The sequence below is a fragment of the Ovis aries genome, chromosome 19, assembly GCF_016772045.2.
Source record: "Ovis aries strain OAR_USU_Benz2616 breed Rambouillet chromosome 19, ARS-UI_Ramb_v3.0, whole genome shotgun sequence".
Classification (NCBI taxonomy): Eukaryota; Metazoa; Chordata; class Mammalia; order Artiodactyla; family Bovidae; genus Ovis; species Ovis aries.
The window spans coordinates 9,476,073-9,502,832 of NC_056072.1; the positions used below are offsets into that span (position 1 = coordinate 9,476,073).

General features: G+C 40.6%; 1 long non-coding RNA gene and 1 other non-coding gene across 2 annotated transcripts; one reads left to right on the plus strand and one right to left on the minus strand.

Moving 5' to 3' along the window:
* Positions 1-14,823: 14,823 nt before the first annotated feature.
* On the plus strand, positions 14,824-25,362 carry LOC132658206 (uncharacterized). Its single transcript, XR_009597496.1, has 3 exons — positions 14,824-17,358; positions 18,247-18,338; positions 22,689-25,362. It is a non-coding gene; the product is annotated as an uncharacterized LOC132658206 (long non-coding RNA).
* A 190-nt stretch (positions 25,363-25,552) lies between these two features.
* On the minus strand, positions 25,553-25,624 carry TRNAQ-CUG (transfer RNA glutamine (anticodon CUG)). The gene has a single exon. It is a non-coding gene; the product is annotated as a tRNA-Gln (tRNA).
* Between the last annotated feature and the right edge of the window lie 1,136 nt (positions 25,625-26,760).

Below are 26,760 nucleotides of genomic sequence, written 5' to 3' on the forward strand. Positions count from 1 at the left end.
GAAATAAACCATGAAAATACTTCATGGTAACAGAGCCCAATTCATGGCATGGTGGGAGAGAACTTTAAGGATAAAATCCTATCTCATCCATTTATTCTGATGAATCCACGAAGTTAGCTCTCAGATTAAAGTTAATTGCAATGGCAATTTCACATTACAAATCACTTTCCCCCTAAATATTTCCCTGTGTCATTGACTCCGAAATATTTAAATCCAGTGCTCATTTCTGCTTAAGGATTCACAGCTCTTGGGAGATTTAGCTGCTGCTGCTGCTCTTGGGTCTAATGTTGCCCTAATTTTCCTATTTCTTTCCGCTGCACGAGTACTCAGTTTGAGCATTTGCAAGGCAGAATCTCTTAGTTATGCCGACATTTGTCTCTAAAAGGAGAGTCAACACTTCCCAGTCAATGCACTGCTTTTTTCACTTAAGAATTTTTTCTGAAATGGATTAAGGGAAGTTTGCTCTGGACTTCAGATTATATCAACTGGAATTTCAGATTACATAAAATAAAATAGTCTATGTTGGTTCAAGACTCCGTAATCTATCATTTTGACCAAAAACATAATCGGAAATGTTTCTATTTACTATATAATATTCTTGCAACATCTGTTGTAGAGACAAGGATACATTCCAGAAAGACATTGTTTCACGTCTATAGAGTCTCTCAGAAGCTTACTGCTATTTAAGCCACTGTTCAGGAGAACAAGATGAATCAGCAGTTTTGTTTCTAATCCTTAAATCAGGCGAATATCAAACAGTCTTAGCAGTGACTCAGTTTCCATCATACAGATTCCAAGCAACTCTCATCCTGCAAGTCTGATAGATCTGGAGGCACCATGAGCCCAAGGAATTGCAGCCTCATGTAGGAAGGAACTTGAGAGCACTGGGACAAACTGTAAACCACTTCCCGGGGCCATCCTGTTGCCCACGGTCATGGAGGACCCTTCCGTACTTGACCTTATAGATCAAGTAAATTCCTAAGACCTTAGGTCCACCTAAGGCCAAGTGAACGTCCTTGGTTCAGTATACCTGTATACTGGCACAACTGGGCCATATCTCATCCAGTGTTATTCTGTGCTGGTCTCCTGTGTGATATGTACAGTGAGAGGTTGCCTATATTTCAATTTTGAGGCTTGTATTTTGATAGGATTTGCAAATAGCAGTTTTAGAGAGTGATTTTAAAATTTCTTTATCATGCATAGTGAGCACCTCTTATCCTTAGACATTGTCACAAAAGCAATACGTAATACTAGGATTCAGAATTCCATGTGTTCTCCAATGTAGATCACTGAGGAAAGAAAAAATTAGACAAGTGACTAAGACCTAGAAGCCAAAATGGGTCTTCCATACTTCCAAATTTTCCTCTTCACTTTCTGCGTTACCCCCACCACAAAGGAAGGAAAAATAAGCAACTAAAGAAACAAAGGACACACACAAAAACAATCAGAAGTACTAAGTCTCAATGTGATGAACCTCAGCCATGTCTCCCAAGGTATCTTGGCTCAGATCAAAATGGGACCTGAGTGTGTACTCCCACAGAAAGCTCACAGCATGAAAGAGAGACACAGGAGGATGGTCATCGTTCCCGGTGAAGGTATATTTGCTGCCCAAATCTGAAGCACATCTCCTTTCTTTTTTTTTTTTTTGATTGTTTATTTTTGTTTAATATAAATTTATTTATTTTAATTGGAGGTTAATTACTTTACAATATTGTACTGGTTTTGCCATACATCAACATGAATCCGCCACGGATATACACGTGTTTCCCATCCTGAACCCCCTTCCCTCCTCCCTCCCCGTACCATCCCTCTGGGTCATCTCTGCACCAGCCCCAAGCATCCAGTATCATGCATAGAACCTGGACTGGCGATTCATTTCGTATATGATATTATGCATATTTCAATGCCATTCTCCCAAATCATCCCACCCTCTCCCTCTCCCACAGAATCCAAAAGACTGTTCTATACATCAGTGTCTCTTTTGCTGTCTCACATACAGGGTCATTGTTACCATCTTTATATATTCCATATATGCGTTAGTATACTGTATTGGTGATTTTCTTTCTGGCTTACTTCACTCTGTATAATAGGCTCCAGTTTCATCCACCTCATCAGAACTGATTCAAATGTATTCTTTTTAATGGCTGAGTAATACTCCATTGTGTATATGTACCACAGCTTTCTTATCCATTCATCTGCTGATGGACATCTAAGTTGCTTCCATGTCCTGGCTACTGGGCGGAGTCACCGTGCCTTAAAGAAAGGAGATGTACCCCAATGTTCATCACAGCACATCTCCTTTCTTTAAGGCACAGTGACTCCGCGCAGTAGCCGCATAGGACTAACCAAGGTGCTGACAGTGAAACGGGCAACTCTTTCCCTTTTGCTTGGAGAGTAAAGGCAGGCCTGATATACGAAGAGAAAGCAAAATTGCCCTTGGCAAAATCCCCTCTCTTTTCTTCTTTTAATCCACTTAGCTTAACACTCAAGCCTATATTCAGTCTCCGAGTGAAGAGTCGGAACAAAATACCCTGTTGGTAGCCTCATGAGGTGTTTCTGCAGTTTGTATCCTGCATGCTTGGGTTCTCCCCACTGTCATACACAGTTCAGTACAGAGCAGCCAGGACACCATAGCCCAAATGAAAGACAAAACCTGGGAGAAGATTAGATTCCCTTTTCACCTGTATTGGGGCTTTCCTGGTGGCTCAGATGGTAAAAATCTGCCTGTAGTTCAAAGACAAATGCATCTCCCTGAGTCTTTCGGCTGGACTAACATAGACACCCCAGAGACAGACAGTCTGTTACGTGTCTGTGAACCCCAGATTGAGGTTACTGGCCCAGATGAGACTAAAGAACTCTAGGATTATCTTTCCCTGGCTGAAGAGCTTTCTCTGTACACACCTAGGATTGTTTTTTTATATTCCAAGAGGCCATTTCTGCAAGTGCTGCCACCCCTCAAGTAAAATTCCACTCTGGGTATTTATAAATAGAGCATGGAACTGCCGTTAACCTTTGCCCATGTTTTCAAATAGGCTCTTGGTCTTTCAGAAGCAAGAACAACTAACATCAGCATATTTGCTCTAACTTTTTTTTTTTTTCTACTTCTTTCTCTTTCCAAACCAGAATTTTTTTTATCTTTGATACTATCTGTGCTAAGTCACTTTGGTCATGTCTGACTCTTTGGACATGGACTGTAGGCCACCAGCTCCTCTCTCCATGGGATTCTCCAGGCAAGAATACTGGAGTGGCTTGCCATGTCCTCCTCCAGGGGATCTTCCCAACCCAGGGATCAAACCCACCTCTCTTACGTCTCCTGCGTTGGCAGGCAGGTTCTTTACCACTAGCACCAGAGTGGCTATTTCAGAGGACAGGATAATGAAAGTACTTAAGGAAGAAGGAGATGGGAGGAGGTCTGGGAGAAGACTATTCCAGAAGGAAGAGTGAATACAAAGACTCCGTGGTGGAAATGCACTTCATATTTTTCAACCAACTCCAAGAAGTGTAGAGAGAGGAAGGCAAGAGGAAGCAACATATCTTGAGTGTCTTCAAAACCCTGAGAGACTGTGGCTTTTACCTCAAGTGAGATCACCTTTTGACTTACATGTTATCAAACTGCTCTGGCTGTTATGTTGAGAATAAAATGGGAGTGGGCAATGGTTGAGCAACCAGCAGCTCTAATGGACCAACTGGGAGGCAGTAAGACAGATGGGAGGTGATATTGGCTTGTTCCAAGATTATAACAGGAAAGATAACAAGAACAAATCAACTTCTTTTTTTTTTATATTTTTGAAAATTTTATTTTGTTTGGGTCTATGATGTCTTAGTTACAGCATGTGGGATCTTTAGCAGTGGTATAGGAGCTCTTAGTTGTGGCATTCAGGGATTGAAACTGGGCCCCCTGCACTAGGGACACGGAGTCTTAGCCACTGGATTACCAGGGAAGTTCCACATGTCAACTTCTTGAAACATTTTAAATGTAGAACCAACAGGACTTGCTAATGGGATATATCCATTGGTACGAAATCTGTATACTATATATTGTATCAGTGAGCACTGCCCCCTTATCCTACTTCAACACAGAACATCTGTTCCTTTTTTAATAATTTTGTGTGCAAGGAAGAAATAGAAATATTTTTATATAGATGAAAGTTGGCATCCAACATCTTGGTTTTGCATACAGGCTAAATCGGCTGTGCAAACCTAGACAGAATATTCCATCCTTTGGTTTCATGGTTTTATCAGGAAGATGAAATGAGTGTTTAGAAGGAATTATGAACTTTAAAATTCAAAGAAAAATACATTAAGGAGAAAACAAAAATAAGAGTTGGAGGTTTGTAGTGAGAATATGGTTGCGTGCCTGGGATTAGCTCAGTAAGTATATTTATTTATATGAAAGAGTATAACCCAAACAGGCAGATTAAAAAATTCAAAAAGATAGTGCTCTAAATATCAATCTTCACATTTCCCTGGTGGTCCAGGGGCTAAGACTCCATGCTCCGAACACAGGGGGCCTGGGTTCAATGCCTGGTCATATAACTAGGGGCTTCTCAGGTGTCAATGTGGTAAAGAATCCGCCTGCCATTGCAAGAGACTCAGGTTGGATCCCTGGGTATGGAAGATCCCCTGGAGAAGGGAATGGCAACCCACTCCGGTATTCTTGCCTGGAGAATCCCAAGGACAGAGGAGTTTGGCAGGCTACAGTCCATGGGATTGCAAAGAGTTGGACACGACTGAGTGACTGAGCGTGCACACACAGAAAACTAGATCCCACATGCCGTAACTGAAGATCTGTGAGCCGCAGCTAAGACCCAGCACAGTCAAATAAATAAATACAAATAAATATTTATAAAATGTCAGTCTTCTCCATGGATCATTATTCGGAGTTTCCAGGGTAATAAGGATGCTTATGAAAACAAGAGCTACAAAGCCTCAAACCAAAAATATTATATGAGTCAAAATCCTATCTGCCTTCTGCTCTTGTTTAGGCTTTAGTTTGTGATTAGAAAGAACAGAAGAGAAAGGGAATGAAAGAGATGTTGTCCGGGGACACATTTTAACTGCTGAGGCAGTTTCCCAAACACTTCCTTATTCGGGTCGCAGCAGTCCTGAATCTGGAGCTCAGCTTTCCTGGTCAGGAAATCTGATGTTGTCCTGGTGCTGGAGCTGACTCAGAGGAAGTGACTGTCTTAACTGAGCTCCCAAGTGGCTCTTAAGCAAACCAGGAAGCTAATTTAGTTTTCATGGCTTTGAATTGACCCAGTTTTTCATGTCCATCGAATTATACACCTCTTGAGGGCAAGCAGAAGCCATATTCGACCAGGAGGCATCTGGTAAGCATGGTATCAGGGCACTGGCAGGAGGAAGGAAGGTGTGGGGCATAACTCATCCGTTCAAAGCCAGCTGCAGTGTTTTTACCCACCATTGGAGTATTTTTCCAGGATGCAGAACTTTGATTGCCTTGTCCAGTGGGTCTCCCTTGGATGGTCTTCTGCAGCTACTGACTACTTTTTCTTTCCCCTTCTTTCTTTGAGAAAAATTCAAACAGCCTTCTTTATTTGTAGCCAGAAGAACGTGAACTTATAAAGTGCACTGTATAATAAGTTTGAGAGTCAGGCAGATCAGCAGGTACTTATGAGGTGGGTGACTTTGAACAAGTTTAAACAACTTGATTCCTTCCATAGCCTGCTTCATTATATGTGAAAAGCAATACCTAGACTTCAAGTATATTGTGAGGATAAAGGAAATAACTCACTTAGTTCTATGCTTCTCAGGGAGTAGACATCCAATAAAAGAAATTGTTTCTTCTGGTTACATCATTCTCTCCCTTCCTCCCTCTCTAAAGGGAAGGAGTTTTGTCCCTAAACTCAGCTCTGCATTGTTTTTATATAAGCATTCCGCCCAGTAACTATGCTAGCTTCCTGTGATCAAATGCTGGTACTGACAGATGACAGGAAACGACTCTAAGAAACGGCATGCATTTCAGTGTTACTCAATTTGTTCAATACATCAACTGTTTTGAAATGAATAGAGATTAAAATGGGAAATGTGCTATGAATTTTTGCATGAACATTTCTTTACCTTGGTAAATATTTTAAAATTTTCCAAGTTACAAAAGTATGTATGAACTCTGAGAAACCCTGGAAGGATTGCCAACAAAGTTAAGAGAACTGATATAGACCAGGACTTTCGGAGGCAGCTAACCACAAGGAAGGTGAGACAATCCTAAAAGAGAAAAAAAGAACAACTGGAAATATAGAGAATGATGAAATAAAGCCTGGCTAATCAAGAAGGGATGCTAGATGTCAATAGTCAACAAACTGTAATCAACAAGGGAAAACAAAATATGAGAAAAATGGATCACAACCACAACCCATGTAAGGCTAGAGATTGGGGGCACAAGTTAATAACAGTAAATCCACATACATGTTGCTGAGAAGGAAGATTTTCACTCAAACTCACTGTCCAATATTTCGTCTATTCTATGTTACTTGTGAAACACATCTATGCACAGGGCAATTTAGTGACAGTGACTGAGACTGATTTACCTCCAGAATCTAGTCACAGATACCTATGTACTACGGTCCCAGGAATTTAATCATGCACTCCATAATTTCAGTATTTGAGAGGAATAGGCTTGTTAATTGTCTTTACAATGTAAATTAATTAAGGGCGTTGGTATGTACCTCTGTGAGGCGATGGTATATCTGTGTATTTTAAGCTGGATAGAGCTGTTGTTCCTATGGTTAATGCTTTTTGATAAAGGACTCCTCTGGCCCGGTGATTAGAATTTATTATGATGGTGTCCATTTTATTCATTTATTGTAATTGTTCACATAATAGCCTTTTTAGTTACACCTTCAGATATGTGGATACATCTCACCTTCCTGAGACTTTGCCCTGGGCACTTTAACTGACACAGAATTTGTCACCTCTGCCCAGTCAGAGCTTGATGACTCTTCCTGAGAGTAGATCTTTGTCACCAGCTTGCTACTTATTCAAGTTTTTACCTAAATTTGACTTGCTTAACATTCTGTGGTTATGATGATTTTTTACATTTTCTTAAAACATTCTATATATCATAAGTATTTTTAAAAGTATCATTGTTAATATTTTTTTATCACAGTGAGATTAAGTTGAAACAAAATGATATAACTAAAAATATAATATAATATATGCTGGCCAATATGGATAATATAAATAATATAAAAACTTTAGACACTTTCAGGTAGATGAGTGAGACTTTTTGCAAATAATTAAATCTGGACTCTTCACTTTTCTTTGAACAAGAAGAGGAGCGTGATTGGTTTAGTTACATTGTCCTTGATAGGCAAAAGTGAAAATACAGTAAACATTCTTTTGAAGGAGGGGCTCTTTGGGGGGAGAACTACCTAAGACTAGTCTTATTTCTGTGTTTTGTGATGTGGGGGTGGGAGGCAAGCTTCACTTTGTGAAGTCAACTTGAATGATGTCATAATACCGCACATGGCCTTCAAAGTATTCCAGGATGTTTCCACTAACATTTTCCAAATTTTCCTCCTGCTACTCTTCCTTGTAAAAGTTGACTTTGAAACTTCAGGCATTTTTAAGTTTTATCCGTGTACAAAGCACATCTTGAATTTCTTTAATGCAGCTTGCAAGCTTGTGCTGTATTTATTTCACCCTTGCATAACTCAAAAGTAGCGGAACAGATTGTGCTCAGATTGGGCAAAAGCAATTACCCAAACCCATAGACTAGGACTCGTCATGGCCCCAGAAAATAATCTGGGGGGAAGCCATGATGGCGTGAAAACACAGGGTTATTAGAGGTTTGTGTTGACAGCTCTGCCGCCTCACGCTTTCTAGCATAGATCTTCTCAGAAGGATCTGCAGCGTCATTTCAGAGACAGGGTGGCACGTTCTGTACTCTGTGTTGACTTTGGTTTCAGCCTATGCTCCTGGCTCCATGTTCATTCCAAATTATAACTACAATGAAAACACTCATAAATACTGGCTTAGCACTTAAAAGTGGACAAAATGCTTTCAATATTACAAAAGATCCTTACATCCCTATGTGTTAGAAATGGTTTCTCTTTCTTTCTACAGATAGGAAAACCAAGATTCATCAAGTTAATGATATGACCCAAGTCCTCGTCAGCTCTTCAGAGGGAAGACTCTAACACAATTCTTCATTCATTCAGTAGTCACATCATGAAAGCCTAGGATGTCCCAAGTACTGAGCCGGGACAAGGGAGATGCAGTGATGAGCAAGGTAAGCAGAGTTTCTTTCTAGATGAGCATGAAATCATGACTCATTAGACGGTTACAAGTCAGGATGTCCCAAAGGAAAAGGTCAGTGCACTCTGAGAGGGGGAAGCAGCACCTGATTGGCATCAGGTGGCCTCAGGTGGCCTCTGGGAGGAAGATGCATGTGCATTTAAGAGACGTAGCTAGTAGGCTCCACAGCTCACTTGCAACATTATACTCAGACCATCTTGGAATGATGATCTGAAAATAATACAAAAAATACAAACATTATAAAAAGTTCTCATGTTTGTCTTTATCGAAAAAATAAAACTACTGGGTACCAGTCCTAATTCACTTCACTGTTAACAATAGCCAAGATAATAGGCCAGAATTGAATTGCAACAGTGGCCTTTTTTCAAAAGCACTGTTGGCTTCTGAAACCAGACAGACAAATGTCCTCCTGAAGCCTGTGTCCCACTTAGTCTAGTCTCCTCTTCAGACACTTATAACTGCCTTGGGTGTAATTAGTTCTGCCAAGTCACAACGTCCACGAGGGCAGAGATCACGAGATTTCCATATCTGTATTGTCAAAGTGTGCTGGTTCAACACTTGGGGTAGACTTCAATTGGTAGATGGAGATATATAATCTGTGCGTGAGAAAAGTACAAAAGAAGCCACATGGTGTAGCATAAAGAAGGGGTCTGTGTGTCTAGTTGGTCTGGATTCAAGTTCTCATCCCAATCTCCCAGACCTTGCTCACTTAATCTTCTCTGAGCTTTGGACTCCCTGTCTGTAAAAGTGAATATTAACATCCCACTTCTAATATCCCAGTCTCTCTGCTCACTTAATCTTCTCTGAGCTTTGGACTCCCTGTCTGTAAAAGTGAATATGAACATCCCACTTCTAAGGCTGTTGAGGAAGAGAAAGCACAATGTATTCAACACAGAAAAATGAGGTGGGTTGATTCAATTGCTGACAAATTGTTAGTTACTATTAAAGTGTTCTCATTCTCTTCTGATGACGGTTTATCCATCTCCTAGAGTTATTCTGAGTTTGGTTAAGGAAAGTGGTGGGGGGAATTCTGAGTGTTAGAATATTTCACATACTATGTAGATGTTTGCAATGCATCAGGGTATAATAAATGATAAAGGCACTAAGACGTACTGATGGTTTAGCAAAGGACAAGACAAGGATTATACGTCACTGTGAACAATCAAATAGTATAGCATTCTTGTCCAATCGAAATGTATTATGACCTGAATAATACTGTTTCCTAGCTTTTTAAGATTATTGTTGCTGCTGCTAAGTCACTTCAGTCGTGTCTGACTCTCTGTGACCCCATAGACAGCAGCCCACCAGGCTCCCCCATGCCTGAGATTCTCCAGGCAAGAACACTGGAGTGGGTTTCCATTTCCTTCTCCAAAGCATGAAAGTGAAAAGTGAAAGTGAAGTCGCTCAGTTGTGTCTGACTCTCAGTGACCCCATGGACTGCAGCCTTCCAGGCTCCTCCGTCCATGGGATTTTCCAGGCAGGAGTACTGCAGTGGGGTGCCATTGCCTTCTCCAAGATTATTGTTGGATATATCTAAAAAAAGTTACAATGTAGCAGGACTGTGTGAGACTGAAATCACTTCCAATCTGTCTACATATGTTAGATTACCTCTCCTTGGTTCCTGTAAGGGCATCTTTAATATCCACTATACCTGGTGTGCTTTCCTGCTGGCTTTGTAACTGATGCGAGTACACAGGCATGCTGTGTCCATCCCAGAGCCCTTCTCTGATCCACAGGGCTGGTGGGGATGGGAGGGCAGTCAGCAGCATGACCACAGGAAGAAATGCGAGTTCATGTTATTAAGCCAAAGCAGAGCTCTTAATCCCCAAAGTGCACGGAGAGAAATCAATAGAGTCAAAATACTAATAATAAATAGCCAGCTTCTTCCCGGTTGCAAACTCACCAAAGATGACACGATCAAGAGAGCCTATAAACAGAACGTCTTGTTAGCAGCTCATGGCTGTCCCTTTAATACTAACTGCATTTGCCCTTGGAGAGAAAACCAGTACTATAGACATTTAAATTTAAATTACTTCTAGCTGCTGATACACTGTCTCCACTGAAATACTGCCTGTCTGGAAGTAGCAGACAGTGGCCTGGTGATCACTGTCATTACTATTACTTCCCATCTCTCCCTGCTCCTCATCAGATAACTACTATCTGGGGTCATCTTCAAGTAATCGGGAGATCAGGTGTCTCCAGCCATCCCTGAGCATCTCTGTCACACGCTGAGCGACCACTCAGCAGATGGGATGCCCTCATGGGATGCTTTGACGTACACATTTCATACATTTGGATGCTCCAGCAACTGTTGCTGGTACATCCCTCTTGGTGCTCAACTGATAATCACAGGTGAATCACGTGGTGCTTTCTTTCCCACGTTCAGCTTCAAATACTGTGGTTCTCATTCACCTGACTGATACTTCTTACTCTTTTGTCAGTACCAACAGTTGAGAAGGGTGGTAAGATCCTAAATGCTGATTGTGAGTCAAAGCTTATAGGAAACAGCCTCAAGCGTGGGACAGTACGTCTCAAGTTCCTTTGATGCCAGTTGGGTCAAGATATTTGAATGGAGGGTACCGGACCCACATCTTCGTTCTCTGTGGCAGCCATTGAGTTCTCCACATGGTGTATGCTGTGTGTGTGTGTGTGTGTGTGTGTGTGTGTGTAGGGGGCTGAATGTCTGTTAGAAATACTCAGGGAAAGAGAACCTTTAAAAGTTCTGAAACTAAAACTTTGACACCAGCTCTTCGCTGGAGTTAATGAGATGAGAAACATATCACTAAAATAGCTTGCGATTGTTCTCTGGCATTGTAGCCAAAGTGGGTCAGTTGAGGGTGGTCTGGGTTACAAGCATCTGTTGTAACTCTTCAGGGGGACAGGACAAAAAGCGCTGTGTGAATGCTCAGAGATTCAGCGCTCCCTCTGCGTTTGTGGGTGTGGGCATGCTTGTGTGCATGTGTGAACATGCACACTCTCGCTTCATGCCCTTCTGTGCACTCGGCCCTCACGGCAATTCCTGCCTGCCTTGGATCTACCTATTTTCAAAGCTCAGTGAAACATCACTTGCTCTTCTATACTGTTAACCTGGTGCTCTCCAACCAAAAGCAATCTTTTCCTCCTCTGAATTCATGGCGTCTGGTCTGATTCTCTCTAAGGGCGTATTTTGTCTTGGCTTTAACTTGAGTGAACATAGTTCATTCATCTCCCAATAGAACAGACTCATAACATTCATATTTGATGCATTGTTGACCCCCTAAAAATGAATGTTAAATGAAGGTCAAACACTCATGTATATCGTACTGCCTGTTTAAATCCTGATATACATGTGGTACAGGTAACAGACAGCAAAGAACTGCTATCACATTAAATGCTCAAAACTTTCTGATTTCTTGAAAAAAATCTGCCTGAGTTCTTCAGATACTGAAGGGCTTCAGTGGAGGACTTGTTTACCGCATCCTCATCTGGTAGACAATCCAGCCCAGCCAGCCGTGTGCCTCCCCGATAACTCTGCACCATCACACAAGCCCAAAGAAGCAGTGTCTTCACTGCAGTGAGGAGCAGGGACAAGTCAACCAAAGAGTGAACACAAAGGCCAACTTGAGAAACAGACTTTGTCATTCTTGGCAAAAGAGCCATGGCTTATTTAGTGTTGACTTTAGATATTTCGGTTGTCTGTGTTCTCATTTGTTCACAAACCTTTATTGATAACTTTTCTGGGTTCTGTGGGAGGAAATCAATTAACAAAAATAAAAGGACATCATTGCCAACAAGTGGAACAACTGGACACACACACACACACACACACGCATATAAATCATTCAGTGCACAATTGTATTTTAACACAGCTATCTCTCAAAGGAACCCAACTGCAACCTCAAAGTCAATGTTACTCCACCTTCCTTTCAGCATGTATTTAGTTGCCATATATAATTTTATATTTTGCTCACTTATTTATTTCTTTATGACTGCTCTATTCACTTTAAGATGTTAGCAGCGGCTTGTGGGGCCTCGCAGAGTGTGTGATCACACTTTAAATACATTGCAATGTCCTTTCTATGTTACAAGGCTTCTGCCCTATTTTCCTGTATTTTTGTTCTTGGTGTCTGAGCACTGGAACTATTATTTGAATGTCATGTGGTCCACGTTTCTCCCAGATGGATAAGTGCCCTTTTCAAGAAGCAGACAATCTCTGATCAATATGTACGTGGCAGCCTCCAGTGTCAGGAGCTCACTAAATCCTCTGGTAACAAACAGCAAATTCTTCTTCTAGACAGCTTTCACTTTACTGGGCAGTGTGCTGCTTGGTGGGCTGTTTTGTTGACTTGCATTATTTATCTGTTCCCAATTTTTTTCAGTTAAGACTGTATCTTTAGAACAGTTTTAGGTTCATGGAGAATGAACATGAGGTTTCTCATATATCTACTGCCCCACAAATGCATACATCATAATCCTCCCAAGTCCACAGTTTCCTATGGCTCCCTCATGAGGTTGTACATTCCGTGGTTTTAGACAGAGGCATACTGACGTGTATCACACTTGTACCGGCGTTACAGGATCATACACGGTAATTTCACTTCCTCTGTGCCCTGCCTGTTCATCCTGTCCTTTCTCCCCTGACAACTAGCAACCACTGGCACTTTTAATACTCCTGTAGTTTTGCCTTTTAAAAAATATCATATAGTTGAAGCCATACAGAAAATAGTCTTTCCATGTTAACATCTGTCGCTTAGTAAAATGCATTTAAGTTTCCTTCATATCTTTTTGTGGCTTCACAGCCTATTTCTTTTTAGCTCTCAGTAATAGTCTATTGTCTGGATGTACCACGGTGCACTTAACCTGTTTATCTACTGAAAGACATCTTGGTTGCTTCCAGGTTTAGGCACTTCTAATAAAGTTGTATCCATGTACAGGTTTTGGGGTGTATGTAAATTGTCATTTGGGCTTCCCAAGTGGCTCAGTGGGAAAGAATCCACCTGCCAAGCAGGAGGCACCAGAGATGCTGGTTCAGTCCCTGGGTTGGGAAGATCCCCTGAAGGAGGAAATGGCAGCCCACTCCAGTATTCTTGCCTGGAGAATCTCATGGACAGGGAAACCTGGTGGGCTGCAGTCCTTGGGGTCACAAAAGAATTAGACATGACTTAGCAACTAAACAACACTAACAGCAATGTTGTCAACTACTTTGGGTAAATACCAAGCTGCACAACTGGATCATGTCATAAAAGTAAGTTTGTTTTTTTAGGAAACAGAAACACTGCCTTCCAAAGTGGCTGGACCACTTTGCATTTCCATCAGCAATGAAGGAGAGGTCCTGTCACTCCACATCTTTTCCGGAATTTGATGTTACTAGTGTTTTGGATTTCAGCTGTTCTAATAGGCATATGGTGGTATCTCGTGGTTAATTTAATTTGCATTTCCCTGTTGATATAGGATGTGGAGCATCTTTTCATATGCTTATTTGCTGTCTGTATATCTTCTTTGGTGAGGTGTCTCTTAAGGTTTTTGACTCATTTTAAAATCCGATTGCTTGCTTCTTCTCCTTGAATTTTAAGTGTTCTTTGTATATTTTGGATAGCAGTCCTTTATCAGATGGTTTTTGCAAATATTTTCTCTGAGTCTGTGGCTTCCTTGACATTGCCTTTCACAGAGCAGACATTTTTAATTTTAATGAAGTCTAGCTTATCAATTATTTCTTTCATGAATCATATTTTGGTCCTGTATCTAAAAAGTTATTGCCCCATCTGAGATCATCTAGGCTTTCTCCTGTATTACCCTCTGGGGGGTTTATAGTTGGGTTTGACCTGTTTGTGAAAGATATAAAGTATATGTGTCCAGATGCTTTTTTTTTTTTCCTGTGGATGTCCAGTTGTTTTAGCACCATTTGTTAAAAAGTCTATCTTTGCTTCATGCTGTTGCCTTTGCGTCCCTGTCAAAAATCTGTGACTATTTATATGAGCCTATTTCTGAGCTTTCTATTCTGTTTCTCTGATCTAGTTGTGTGTTCCTTCACCTACTACTGTCTAGATTGCTAAGTGACGATATGAACTTTGGAAGAAAAGAATGACTTGAGACTTTCAGTTCATCTGAAAACACCCTGTCATGGGGAATATTTGGACATCAAATGTCATTGCTAGTTTGCCCCTTTGTGTATGGAAAGTTCAAGAAAAGCCGTTTTGGGTGTCTTTATGTAGGCTCTTTAGCTCTTCTGATACTCTAGCTCTTTTTCAATCGATTCTATGCCTTGTATTCTATTTCCAAGGATTCTAGAATCATTTCTAGGCTGCAACTGAAAAACAAAACCTTTTTTGGGGGGGGGAGGGGGTGCTGGTTTATAGATACATAACAATTGTACTTAAAAGGTACCTTCCTGGTGTTCCCACACTCCCAGATTTATCACTAACGTGAGGCTAACTTCTCACAACTAAGACCCACCTAGTAGATACTGGAGAGGCCTCTCCCATTTGCTCAAATGTCGCTCATGTGGCATACACCACATAAGTCCATCTTTTTTTTTTTTTTTTTTTTGCTAGAAAACATCCCTTCCTGCACTATATATTTTTATTTCTTTTATTTTAGTTGGAGCATAATCACTTTACATTATTATCTTGGTTTCTGCCATACATCAACATGAATCAGCCATAGTTATATGTATGCCCCCTCCCTCTTGAACCTCCCCTCCCATCTCCCTCTCCATCCCACCTCTCTAGGTTAACACACTGCTTTCTCTTTGAAATTCAATGAGCTTGAAATAACAACAGATCCTGTTCCCCAATGGGGTGTCAATGGAAACATATCTGTCGTGTAACTGGGGAGGCTGTGACATCCAGAGACCTCCGGCCTGTAATCCCCCATCACCTGTGTGGGGAACATAGAGGCGATCTCGCCGCTCATCACGATGGCTAAATGAGGAGCCGCATGGACACTATTTGCTGGTGTAGGATTTTTCATTTAATTAAGCCTGAGTTTCTATCTGCCCAAGGGACCTCTCTGATAAAGGGAGGATGCTGAAAAAGCCTTGTTTGTATTTAAGCCTCGCAATAACTTTTTCCCTATATAATTAAAGTCTGTCCATTGATTTCAGTTCTCAGGGAAGGTTATTGTTTTTGAACCAACGCTGTCATCATGACTTTGTATTTATGGAGCAGCTTTATTAGTTAAGTGACCTTGGGCAAGTCACTTAACCCCTGTGACTTTTGGCATGGAGCAGAGTTATTAATACCTGCTAAATAGAGCTGTTGTCAGTATTACTCAAGATAATGAATAAGAGCCTCATTACTTAGAAGGGAGACTACCTGCATTGTCTCGGTTTGTGCTTACAATACCAGTGGGAGGATAGACCTGTTTGTTGGGGTGTATTTGTGTGTGTGTGTGTATGTGTTTAACCCTAAATTCCAGATGAGGGTTCAGGCTCAGAAAACATTAAGTAAACTGTCTAATGTTACAAAGCTGGGAGATTGCAGAACAGAGATTCCTCTCTAGCTATTCTGACACTCATAAGGCATTGGGCCCTACACACATTTCCTCATACTGAAGCCTGACCTCATTCAGAAATCTCACATTGACTCCCGTTATATTGGCAGAAATCAGACATTTAAAAAAGCAAACCAAAGACAATAGGAACCTATCAAAACTGACCTGGAACTGAGAGTGCCCACTTTAGAAAAGAATTTGGGGTGTGTGGGATGGGTTCACACCACCTCCTGGGAGTTGTTAAATTTTTAGAAAATGTGTAAGTTCGTTGTTAAACACAGCTGTTGTTAAAGATGAAATTGTAAGGGCTTCCCTGGTGGCTCAGTGGTAAAGAATCGGCCTACCAATGCAGGAAACACAGGTTTGATCCCTGATCCGGGAGGATCCCACCTACCGTAGAGCAACTAAGCCCGTGCACCACAGCTACTGAGCTTGAGCTCTAGAGCCCGGGAGCCGCAACTCCTGAGGCCACGTGCCACAGCTGCTGATGCCCACGTGCCCCAGAGCCTGTGTTGCACAACTGGAGAGGTCACTGCAGCGAGACGCCTGCACAGCACAGCCAGAGAGGAGCCCACACAGAGACAAGACCCAGCACCGCAATGGATCAATAGCTAAAATAATTGCTCTTAACAAGAAATTATATATGGCTAATTAAAGTGTGGTACAAAGGTGATACTGAAAACTGAATACTGAAAACATCACTTTCTAAATATTTTTACTACATTTTACAATTTTCAAGCATATTGTAACTGTAAAATGGTCACTTACCACACACATGGCAGAAGTGATGGCATGTCCTTTAGTATGGTAATAGAGAAGAACAAATCTTACTCCATATTGGATCTGTTTCTTTTCCTTTAACCTTGGTATTCTGTAGCTTTGGCTACAAGTTAGAAATGTTGCTTATGCCTTAAATATACAGGAGAACTCAGCCTGAAAGTTCTGACTTGTAAAAGTGTAACAATTTCCAAGTCACACAGAGATATAAAGTTGCAGAACAGAGAATAACATTCTTCTTCTTAGAGAAGTTACAGGAACACGGTGATCTGCCCTACATGGACAGATGCAAGAACAATCGCTTCTGACCCCAAAGAAGTTTGCAACAACCAGCCACCCGCCCTTTCCCTCTTAGTATCAAAGAAGCCTGAGTTGTAATTCAGGTAAGAGTTCTTGAGACATGAGTCCACCATCTTCTCAGTCTTCCGGCTTTCCAAATAAAGCAGCTCTTCCTTGGCTCAACAGCTTATCTCTCAATTTATTGGCCGGTTGTGTGGCAAGCAGTATGAGCTTGGGCTCAGTAACGCCTTCTGATACTAGGTGAGTAACACCTTCTAATATTAGATTATCTAAGACTGTAGATTCCATCTTAGATTTCTTTCTCTCTGTCTCTTGGATATCTCACTCTCGGGAAGCCAGCTGCCATGACTTCAGGACACCCAGGCAGCCTATGGAGAAGCCCACGTGGCAAGAAAATGAGGTCTCCAGCCTGGGGCCAGACAGGAACCGAGGCCTGCCAAAACCGCATGAGTCTGGAAGTCTTCAAACAACTACATTCCCAGCTGACAGCTTCATTGCACCTCAGGAAAGACCTCAAGCCAGAACCAGCCAGTCAAGGTGCTCCCAGTAATCAATCACTATTCCAGCGGCAATGCGTCTCAGTATCACCTCGATGTCTGATTTTAGGGCAATTTCCATAGAGTTCAAGAAGCCTCTCTTTTCCCCTAAATGTTACAAAATTATGGACAAACTTAAAATTATACCTACTATTAGTAGAAATATCTGCCCTTTTATATTTTGCTAGTTAGTAGGTTCAGGCAAAAACAACTCTGCTTTCTGAACCTATTTAATTTGGGGGAAAGATGGATTATTTCAAGTGTGAATTTAGATCTGAAACAATGTAGCCTACATGACAGTCTTTATTTTTTCTCTTTAAATATGAACTATCAGCCATCAAAATTTAAGACAGGGTTGTTCAGGAAAGTCTCTCAGGGTTAATGTAGGGTATGAACAGTTTCTTTCTGACAGAGGTAAAAATTATGTGGTTGTCCTGAACAGGTAAGGAAAGAGGGTGGCCCAGGAAGAGTGTTAACAGCAACAGATAGTGCTGGCTAGCACAGAACCAACCAAGAGGCTTAGGGTGCTTTCAATAATGGAAGGAAGTTTAGTGGAGACGCTGGAACTAAACTGGAACTTTCACACATTTGATTCTTAATGTAGCAAATGCTCCTTGCTATACCATGGAGAATCTTTGCTTACTTACAGGAGTAGCAGAAGTTATATCCTCTTAACCTCAGTAACCCAAAGAGCAGAAGTTATATCCTCTTAACCCACACCCAAGCGTCACTGGAAAAGATACCTACTGGGACTTGGGTTTCCCCTCAATCATATCCTGAATATCTTTAGAGGTACCCAGGCTTCAGACACATATCCATTATTTATACTTTTATCTTTAGATACATACACATATAAATGAGAAATGCTGACTTAAACTTTATTCTGCAGTAATAGGTCAGGAACTTCCCTGAACCACATCACATTTGAATTACTGAAAAATAAATCGTCTACAATTCCACTGGATAACCTCTTGCTTTCAGGTATGCACACCAAAATTTGCTAAGTTTTGTAAAATATGAGAAAGATGTACAGAATTTTAAATGCTCCAAAACTTGCCGGGGAAGGCAATGGCACCCCACCCCAGTACTCTTGCCTGGAAAATCCAATGGACAGAGGAGCCTGGTGGGCTGCAGTCCATGGGGTCGCTATGAGTCGGACAGGACTGAGCGACTTCATTTTCACTTTTCACTTTCATGCATTGGAGAAGGAAATGGCAACCCACTCCAGTATTCTTGCCTGGAGAATCCCAGGGATGTGGGAGCCCAGTGGTCTGCCGTCTGTGGGGTCGCACAGAGTCAGACACGACTGAAGTGACTTAGCAGCAATAGCAAAACTTGCCAAATGAGATCATTTCCTGAATTGAAGCACTATGCCAAAAGCATTTTAAAGAGAAAATGCTAAATAAGAAAGTTCTTGAGTCATTGGTTATTCTATAGACTAATGGCAGAGGAAAAGCTGAGACAGCCCAGATACAGTTACTAAAATAAGTCTAACACTCCCAGCTTTTCTCTCTGGTCCTTATTTTTATTGTTGTTTTGTCCTTTTTTCCATTTTATTTTTTAAATGACTTAATAATTTTGAGGGGATGGAGGATTTCCTACACTAGATCTTTTCACCTCTCTTATATTTAGGAAGTGATATTTTCTTAAAGCAATTTTATTTTTTTAGGAGGCAGAATATAGGAGATTACAGTAAGGCAGTATTCAAACCTGGGAGACATTTTATTTTTATGCATATTTATGCATGTTAGTTATTTCAGTCTTTCATTTTTCCCTGTCAAGAGAGATGGTGGTAGAAGGTTGTTTTCTAGGCAAAGCCTGTTTCTTTCCCCTGACAGTTAGAGAGACTAATTCCATCACATTTAGCTTATCTGGGGAAAACCTTATTCACCCTCCATCCTCTGATTTAGAGAATTAAAGTAGGTCTAGGAAAGGTCTTCCCTGAACCCTAAGCATCTCATTTCTACTCTTGAAGAGAAGAGCTCTCTCTTGGGCCCTTGGGGATGCCCCCCACCTGTGGAAGTATAGTGTGCTGGCCCTGTTTGAGCTCTGCAAATACAGATGTACATCCCAAATTTGCTCCTTCTGCTTTTCTGTTTGGTTTCAACTACCTACGGCAGCCATTTCTCTTATCTTGTGGCTCATATATTGAGCTTTCTCCATGTTTCACTGAGCCCACATTTACATTTTTATTTCTGATCTTCCGTGATATTTTGAGAGGATTTCCCAAAAGGGGCAAATGCTGATTTTATACCAGTATTTTAATACTAGATGCCCAGTTATTCTGTTTGAAATGTATCTTGTAGAATAAGCAGAGTTGGATCATCAGTATATTTGGATCATTAGTCTCTAGTTTAGAAACTGGATTAATGATACAAGTATATATAATTAGGTTACATCAAACCTTCCTATATTATAATTCTTCTTACCTTTTAGAGTTGAAGACATTGGTATATATAAAGTATTTGCAACAGTGAAGGAAATGGTGCTGCTAATATAGGGTTATGAAATTCTCTTCATCTCTGCTTTCTGCTGTAAGCAAACCTCAGTTGATATAACCACCTACAAGGTTTAATATTATAGTATTGGTACTAGAAAAAGGAAGTAGAGACACTCAGTTGTGGCACCTCTGTTATCCATGTCATCTCAAAATTATTTTCAGCATAGTTTTAAATATTCACAGGGATGTTCTCAACTGAGCCTTTTTATTCCAAATGTGCAAATTATATGTTCCTTGAATTTGAATCCATTTTTGAAGTGCTTCTGGTACTGGAATTCCTTTATAGCACGCAGTGAAGTTCTATGATTCATGAATAAAGAGATCACGTGAGGTTAAAAAAAGTATGAAAAATTTAATTCCATTTAAAAATAGCTGTACTTTTAAAATATAACAAGTAGGGAAGATTAAAAATCAACAAGTCTAGATATTTGTGAAGTTTTTTTATTATTTGACTTAAAATACTCTACTATAGTATTTAATCCAACATTGAATAGTAGTTCTAGACAATCCTCTCTATTTCTTTCTGGAGTAAAGGAATCCTTCTAAAAAGGTTTCTGGGCAAAATATTCTAATACTGATGCTATTGTAAACGAAGTCTCATGATGATGCAAGAGTCTCTCTTGTCTAGTTAGTTTTGTTTATCTGCACGTGTGTTCCCTTTCTGTCCAATTTCAGGTAAATCTGGTTCCAAGACGTAAATGTATGGATTTTTAACAAACAGGTGAAAAGTGTGAGAAGGAAAGATCACTTCCAGTGGCAAATGGGTGGGTCCTGGTTTCTCCTAGGGAAAAACTCTCAGAAATGACACTCCTGCTGAAACCCAGAATGTCCTAAGAGGGAACATCCCTTCCAGGGCCCAAAGCAGAGATGCATGGAAAAACCTGGAGGAGACAGGAAGCAGTAGAATCCCTGAAGGATAGAGGGGTGTGGGCACACCAGCCCTGGCCATGAGTCCACACAGACTGAATGGTCAATGCCAAGAGCAATCCGTGTAAGTCCAGAAGCTTCTGTGTAGCTCAAGAAGTTTCCAACAGCTGATCAAAAATGGAACTTAAATGACTAGAAATATAATCAGTGGCAGCACTGGTACTCTAGCCAATGCAGTTCAATGTTGTTAAAATAAAATAGGAGAAAGTTCGAAAATCCCTCAGACAGACAGAACCATGTAATCCATGTAAGGAAAACTTAATCTTGCTTATTTCATGAACATAAGCAAAACTTAACTTAGGTTATTTCTTGAAAATACCTCTTAAAAGAAACATAACTGTTCTAAAATGGTACAAGATAATTGGCCCCCTTCCATCTGGAAACCCCCACGGTAATAATCAATCATTGTAAAAGTTAAACAACTTCTGCATCCTCACTTATGAGCCATTCTGTGATGTCATCCTTCTGGACTTCATGTTAGTCCTAGATTTGAAGACTCTTAGTTTGCAAACTCATCTTTTGTGCTCAATACAGTCAATGTAGTTCATTGTTGCTGTTCATTCACTAAGCTGTGTCCAGCTCTTTGCAACCCCATAAACTGTAGCACACCAGGCTTCCCTGTCCTTCACTATCTCCCTGAGTGCTCAAATGCATGTCCATTGAGTCGATGATGCCATCCAACCATCTTAGCCTCTATCACCCCCTTCTCTTCCTGCCCTCAACCTTTCCCAGCATCAGAGTCCTTTTCAGTGAGTCAGTTCTTTGCATCAGGTGGCCAAAATATTGGAGCTTCAGCTTTAGCATCAGTCTTTCCAATGAATATTCAGGGTTGATTTCTTTTAGGATTGACTGGTTTGATCTCATTGCAGTCCAAGGGACTGTCAAGAGTCTTCTCCAACACCACAATTCAAAAGCATCAGTTATTCAACACTCAGCCATCTTTATGGTCCAACTTTCATATCCATACATGAGTACTAGAAAAACCATAGCTTTGACTATACAGCCTTTTGTTGGCAAAGCGATGTCACAATCTTCCTAATGCTATTGTGTTTATCTGGATTTTTTTTACAGTCTGATTACTTTTTTGTGTTATTTAGTTACGTTTTCCCTTGATTTTGGTTTTGTTTTTGTTTTATATTGGAGCATAGCTAATGTGTTAGTTTCAGACACATAGCAAAGTTTCTGTTATACATACACACATATCTATTCTTTTTCAAATTGTTTTCCCATTTAGGTTATTACAGGATATTAAACAGAGTTCCCTTTGCTATCCAGTAGGTCCTTGCTGGTTATCTATTTTGAACATAGCAGTGTGTTCATGTTAACTGACAGTGTGGATACTTTAAAACCCAAAGAGCCCTGAAACTTGCCCCTAGAAGCAAGTAGCCAAGGAGAAAGTGCAGTCTTGAGATTAGAAGCCCGCATCTCTAGAGCTTGGACCCCTGTCCTCAAACAATGGGTCTCTGGTCCAAAAGTTAGTTTCTAGTTTTATCTAGCAGTAAACAAAAAAAAGCAATATAATGAATAAACATAGGAACTAATACTCAGCAATGATTCTTGTTTCCACCAAGGCAGTACAGCCTTTTAAGAAAATTACTTGTGAGTGATATATGCAAAAATCACACACAAATAAGTAACAATTAACTGAGGCATGTCAATATATGTGCCCATTTATACACATGAATTTTTCTCTCCATAGTAATCATGGAGTTTCCAGGGTAATATAATCACTTTAAGACCAGTCTGCCTGGCAGGGATGTGAGGAGGACTATTTAGCTGGTAGTTTAGGTTTGGCTTAAGTTTCCCAAGGCTAGCTCAAAGAGAACTATTTCGTGTAGATGTAAACTTTGTATAAGGTTTTTCTCATTCCCTTAAAATTAACCCCCTTTCCTTTATTATCACAGTGAGGGCTGTTATCAAGAGCTATAAAGAAGACAGCACTTCATATTTATCCTTGGAGGCCTTTCTGGAACACTTTGGCATCTTCTGGTGAAATTCGGTGCTTTTCAACTAATACTAAACGTGTATTCCACGACTGAACTGAACTGAACTGAACTGAAATGTGTATTCAGATGGGTTGATGGCTCCTAACATCTCAGTTTAAGAAAAATTTGTCATAATAACCTCTAAAGAATCTTAGCCTGATCTCATAATGCCCCAATCAGAGAAGAACGTGTAAAACCTAAGTCAAAATGAAGCGCACAAATATTGCAAATGGCAGTTTAGTGAAATGGAGATAGAGGTCAAAGTGTTCGGGGTGCACATAAATCCAGAGAGCTCTCTCGGGTACCAGGGTATCTCCCTTCAGGGCTGGGACCAGGCAGCTGAGCATGCCACAGCCTCCCCCACTTGTTCCCAGAGCTACCTGGGTGACTGCCTGTGAAAACACAATTTAGAAGATGCCGTTTGACTGTCCTCAGAAATACTCATTAGTTAATTAAACTGTAGCTATTTAAACACCTGTAACAAGTAATGGGAATTTCAATTCTACTGATAAAAGGATCTTATTTATAATGAGCCTCCACCGCCAAATGAGTTCTGAGTGCAGGAGTTTCACCATTAGATGTGGCTCAGAACACTGCCGTACTATCTGAGCCGCATGTGCTGATGGCGGGAGGAGGGCCAGGATGTGAGAAAGCATGAGAGCTAACGAGCCTGCCCATAGGAATAGCCGGCTCTGTGAGGGGCAGTCGTCTTCTCTGTTTGTTGGGCTTGAAATGTGAGGAGGAGGGAAAATAGGAAGGGGACGTTGCTTTCTTTTTCTCCTCCTTAAAATTAGATTCAATGGAGAAGCCTATGTTTTGTTTTGTTTTAATATTGCTAGAATGTCCTGAGTTCTTCCTCTAGGGAATATCAGCAGCAACTCTAACTTCTAGGAAAAGCATGCAGTAATAGAAAATGGGTAAGATCAGGGCTCTTTGGCCCCCGTAAATTTTTTTAGATGATTCTTTCCTCTGCCACTTAAAGCCAGGTTTTAATTTAAGATGGGACACTTACCTGCTGATCCCGTGGTTAAGACTTTGCCTTCCAATGAAGCAGGTGGGGGTTCAACCCCTGGTCAGGAAAATAAGATCCGACATGCCTCATGGCCAAAAAACAAAAATGTAATGCAGAAGCAATACTGTACCAAATTCAATAAACACTTTAAAAATGGTCCACGTTAAAAACATCTCAAAAACAAAAGTTTAAGATCTTCATATAGCATCCATTATCTTAAGCTGCTGAATAAACTAGGATATCCAAGACTCAGGATATTCACTCCCTTTCTTGAAGATTTTAGCTCTAGCATTGCAGTCCCCCTCCTTTATACTCTGCCTGCCTCCGTCCTTGGTGATGCCAGTATTCACATCAGCTTCTAGTATAACAGTCTTCACTTCTCTGACCTCCTCTCCTCAAATGAACTTGTCTTCCACCCTAACGAGCCATGGTCATACCCAAAACTTTTCATTGCCAGTGATCAGAATCGATTTACAATCTCAAACTCAACCTATTGTCTCTCCAGTTCACTTCATTCAGTACCTACCAGCAACCATCCTTCATCCCCACTGGGACTCATGAAACATTCATTACTGATCACATCACCTTTTATTCTGATCCTCAGCTTCTCACACTTTCACATGTTTCATTATATAATATAGATTCCACAGTTAATGTTACATCTTCGGTTAACTTTTTTCTTTATTTTTCTTGTGTGTGAAAGTGTTAGTCACTCTGTTGTATCTGACTTTGTGATCTCATGGACTATAGCCCATCAGGCTCCTCTGTCCATGGATTTTTTCCCGCAAGAATACTGGAGTAGGCAGCCATTCCCTTCTCCAAGAGATCTTCCTGACCCAGGGGTTGAACCTGGGTCTCCCGCATTGTGGGCAGATTCCTTACCATCTGAGCAACCTCTTACTTTATTATATACTTATTCAGAAATCCAGTAACCGCAGTAAGATGCAAGTTTCCACCTGTTCTATGCGTCCACTCCCAAGTTTTGTATGGTAGAAAAACAGGTGTGTGCTGACGGGTCTTAGCCAGTAATCTGAAGTGGATTTATAATGCTGCTCTGCAAGCACCCTCTCTCCCTACAATATGTGTTTTCTCCCATCCTCTTCCCAGCCTCACTCTCAGATGATGACCTTGCTCCTTCACTGACAAAATCCAACCAATTAGAAGAGACTTTTTGTAAGACACATATCCATACCTCCGTACGAACCCCCCTGGAAAATCTGCCTCCTTTCCTATTACAATGGAGCCTTGATTGTTCTTGCTTAGGCCTCCCCTTTACTTGTGCACAAGGATGCATTTTATCCCAACCTCTTAGGAACATCGAGGTCGCAGGGCCTCACTCTCCCTCTGTATCCCTTTGGATCGCTTCGTTGTGGGCTTTGTATCCCTGGACTGGGAGTTAAGATCCCACATGTTTCTCGGACAAAAAAACAAAATGTAAAACAGAAACAATATTATAACAAATTCAATAAAGACTTTAAAAATGGTCCACATCCAAAAAAATCTTAAAAAAAAAAGTAGGCCCCTAATCCAGTTGATGGCTTTTGCTTACATTGTTTCATAATTTCCTTCCCAAGTTTTCTTCTGGAAAACTCCATAAAGTAGAAAACTTTCTAACTCTCAAAAGATTCCATTCTGTTCTGGAACTGAATTAGTAGTTTTTTATATATTTTATATATACATATATATATATAATGTATATATGTTATATATACAAATATAATATATATTATGTATGTTTTATGTGGGTTACCATTTCCTTCTCCAGGGGATCTTCCCAACCCAGGGATCGAACCTGGGTCTCCCACATCAGAGGCAGACGCTTTAACCTCTGAGCCACCAGGGAAGCCCGTTATAATATATTAGTATTATATAATATTAGTAATATAATAATGCAATATGTTATTACTATAATATATATTTGTAAACTTTAAGTCAAAACTTTATTCCCTGAAATATTTATTCACTCAGTCTTATGAAATCACAGAAAGTTCACTCCAGACTTTAGAACACACAAAGACAGTAACTAATTCCAATGTAAACCCCTGTTCTGTGTTAGACGTGCTCACTTGTAAATGACCCACCGCACTGTAATTGGCTTTGGGGCCCTCTACGACTTTATTATTTCCCTTGCTGCTGCTGCTGCTAAGTCAGTTCAGTCGTGTCCAACTCTGTGCGACCCCATAGACGGCAGCCCACCAGGCTCCCCTGTCCCTGGGATTCTCCAGGCAAGAAAACTGGAGTGGGTTGCCATTTCCTTCTCCAATGCATGAAAGTGAAAAGTGAAAGTCAAGTCACTCAGTCGTATCCGACTCTTAGCGACCCCATGGACCGCAGCCCACCAGTCTCCTCCACTCATGGGATTCTCCAGGCCCTTAGATCTATGCTAATAGTAGTTAGCAATGTCCCTTATAAGGCAGACATCTCATAATGAGTATCATGGATCTTCTCATCATTTATTCTGAGCCAAAAGTGAAATGCACAGCTCTATGAGTCTATGTCTTTCCATGGAGGACAGGCCTAGAGTATTTGAAAGAAAATAAAAATTAAAAGCAGTGTTTTCTACAAACATAACAAATTTTCATTTAATTCACCATATATACTTGGGTTGTAATTGGGAATTAAATTATTTTGGCTACTGACAACTCATTAGTCAACGCTGCTAAAAATGACCCTAATCAGTACAGTTGGTAAAGGGAGCTTTTTGTTCGTTTTGTTTCTGAATCTGCCAAACTGACTTAAAATCTGCCCTATTTTTTCATGAGGGTTAATGTAATGAAAGTTCCACTGTGAAAAAAAAAAGTTAAACAAGAAAAGTTGTGGACAGTTAATAAAGGGTAAAAAATATATATTGTCTTGTCTACAGAAGCAGTAATGAGAGGACTTAGACTGACTATGTTTAATTGTCTAAATCAAAAACAAATGATCATTGTTCCCTTGAAAGCATTTCTTCTTATTTGAAGAGCAGGAATCACAGTAGAA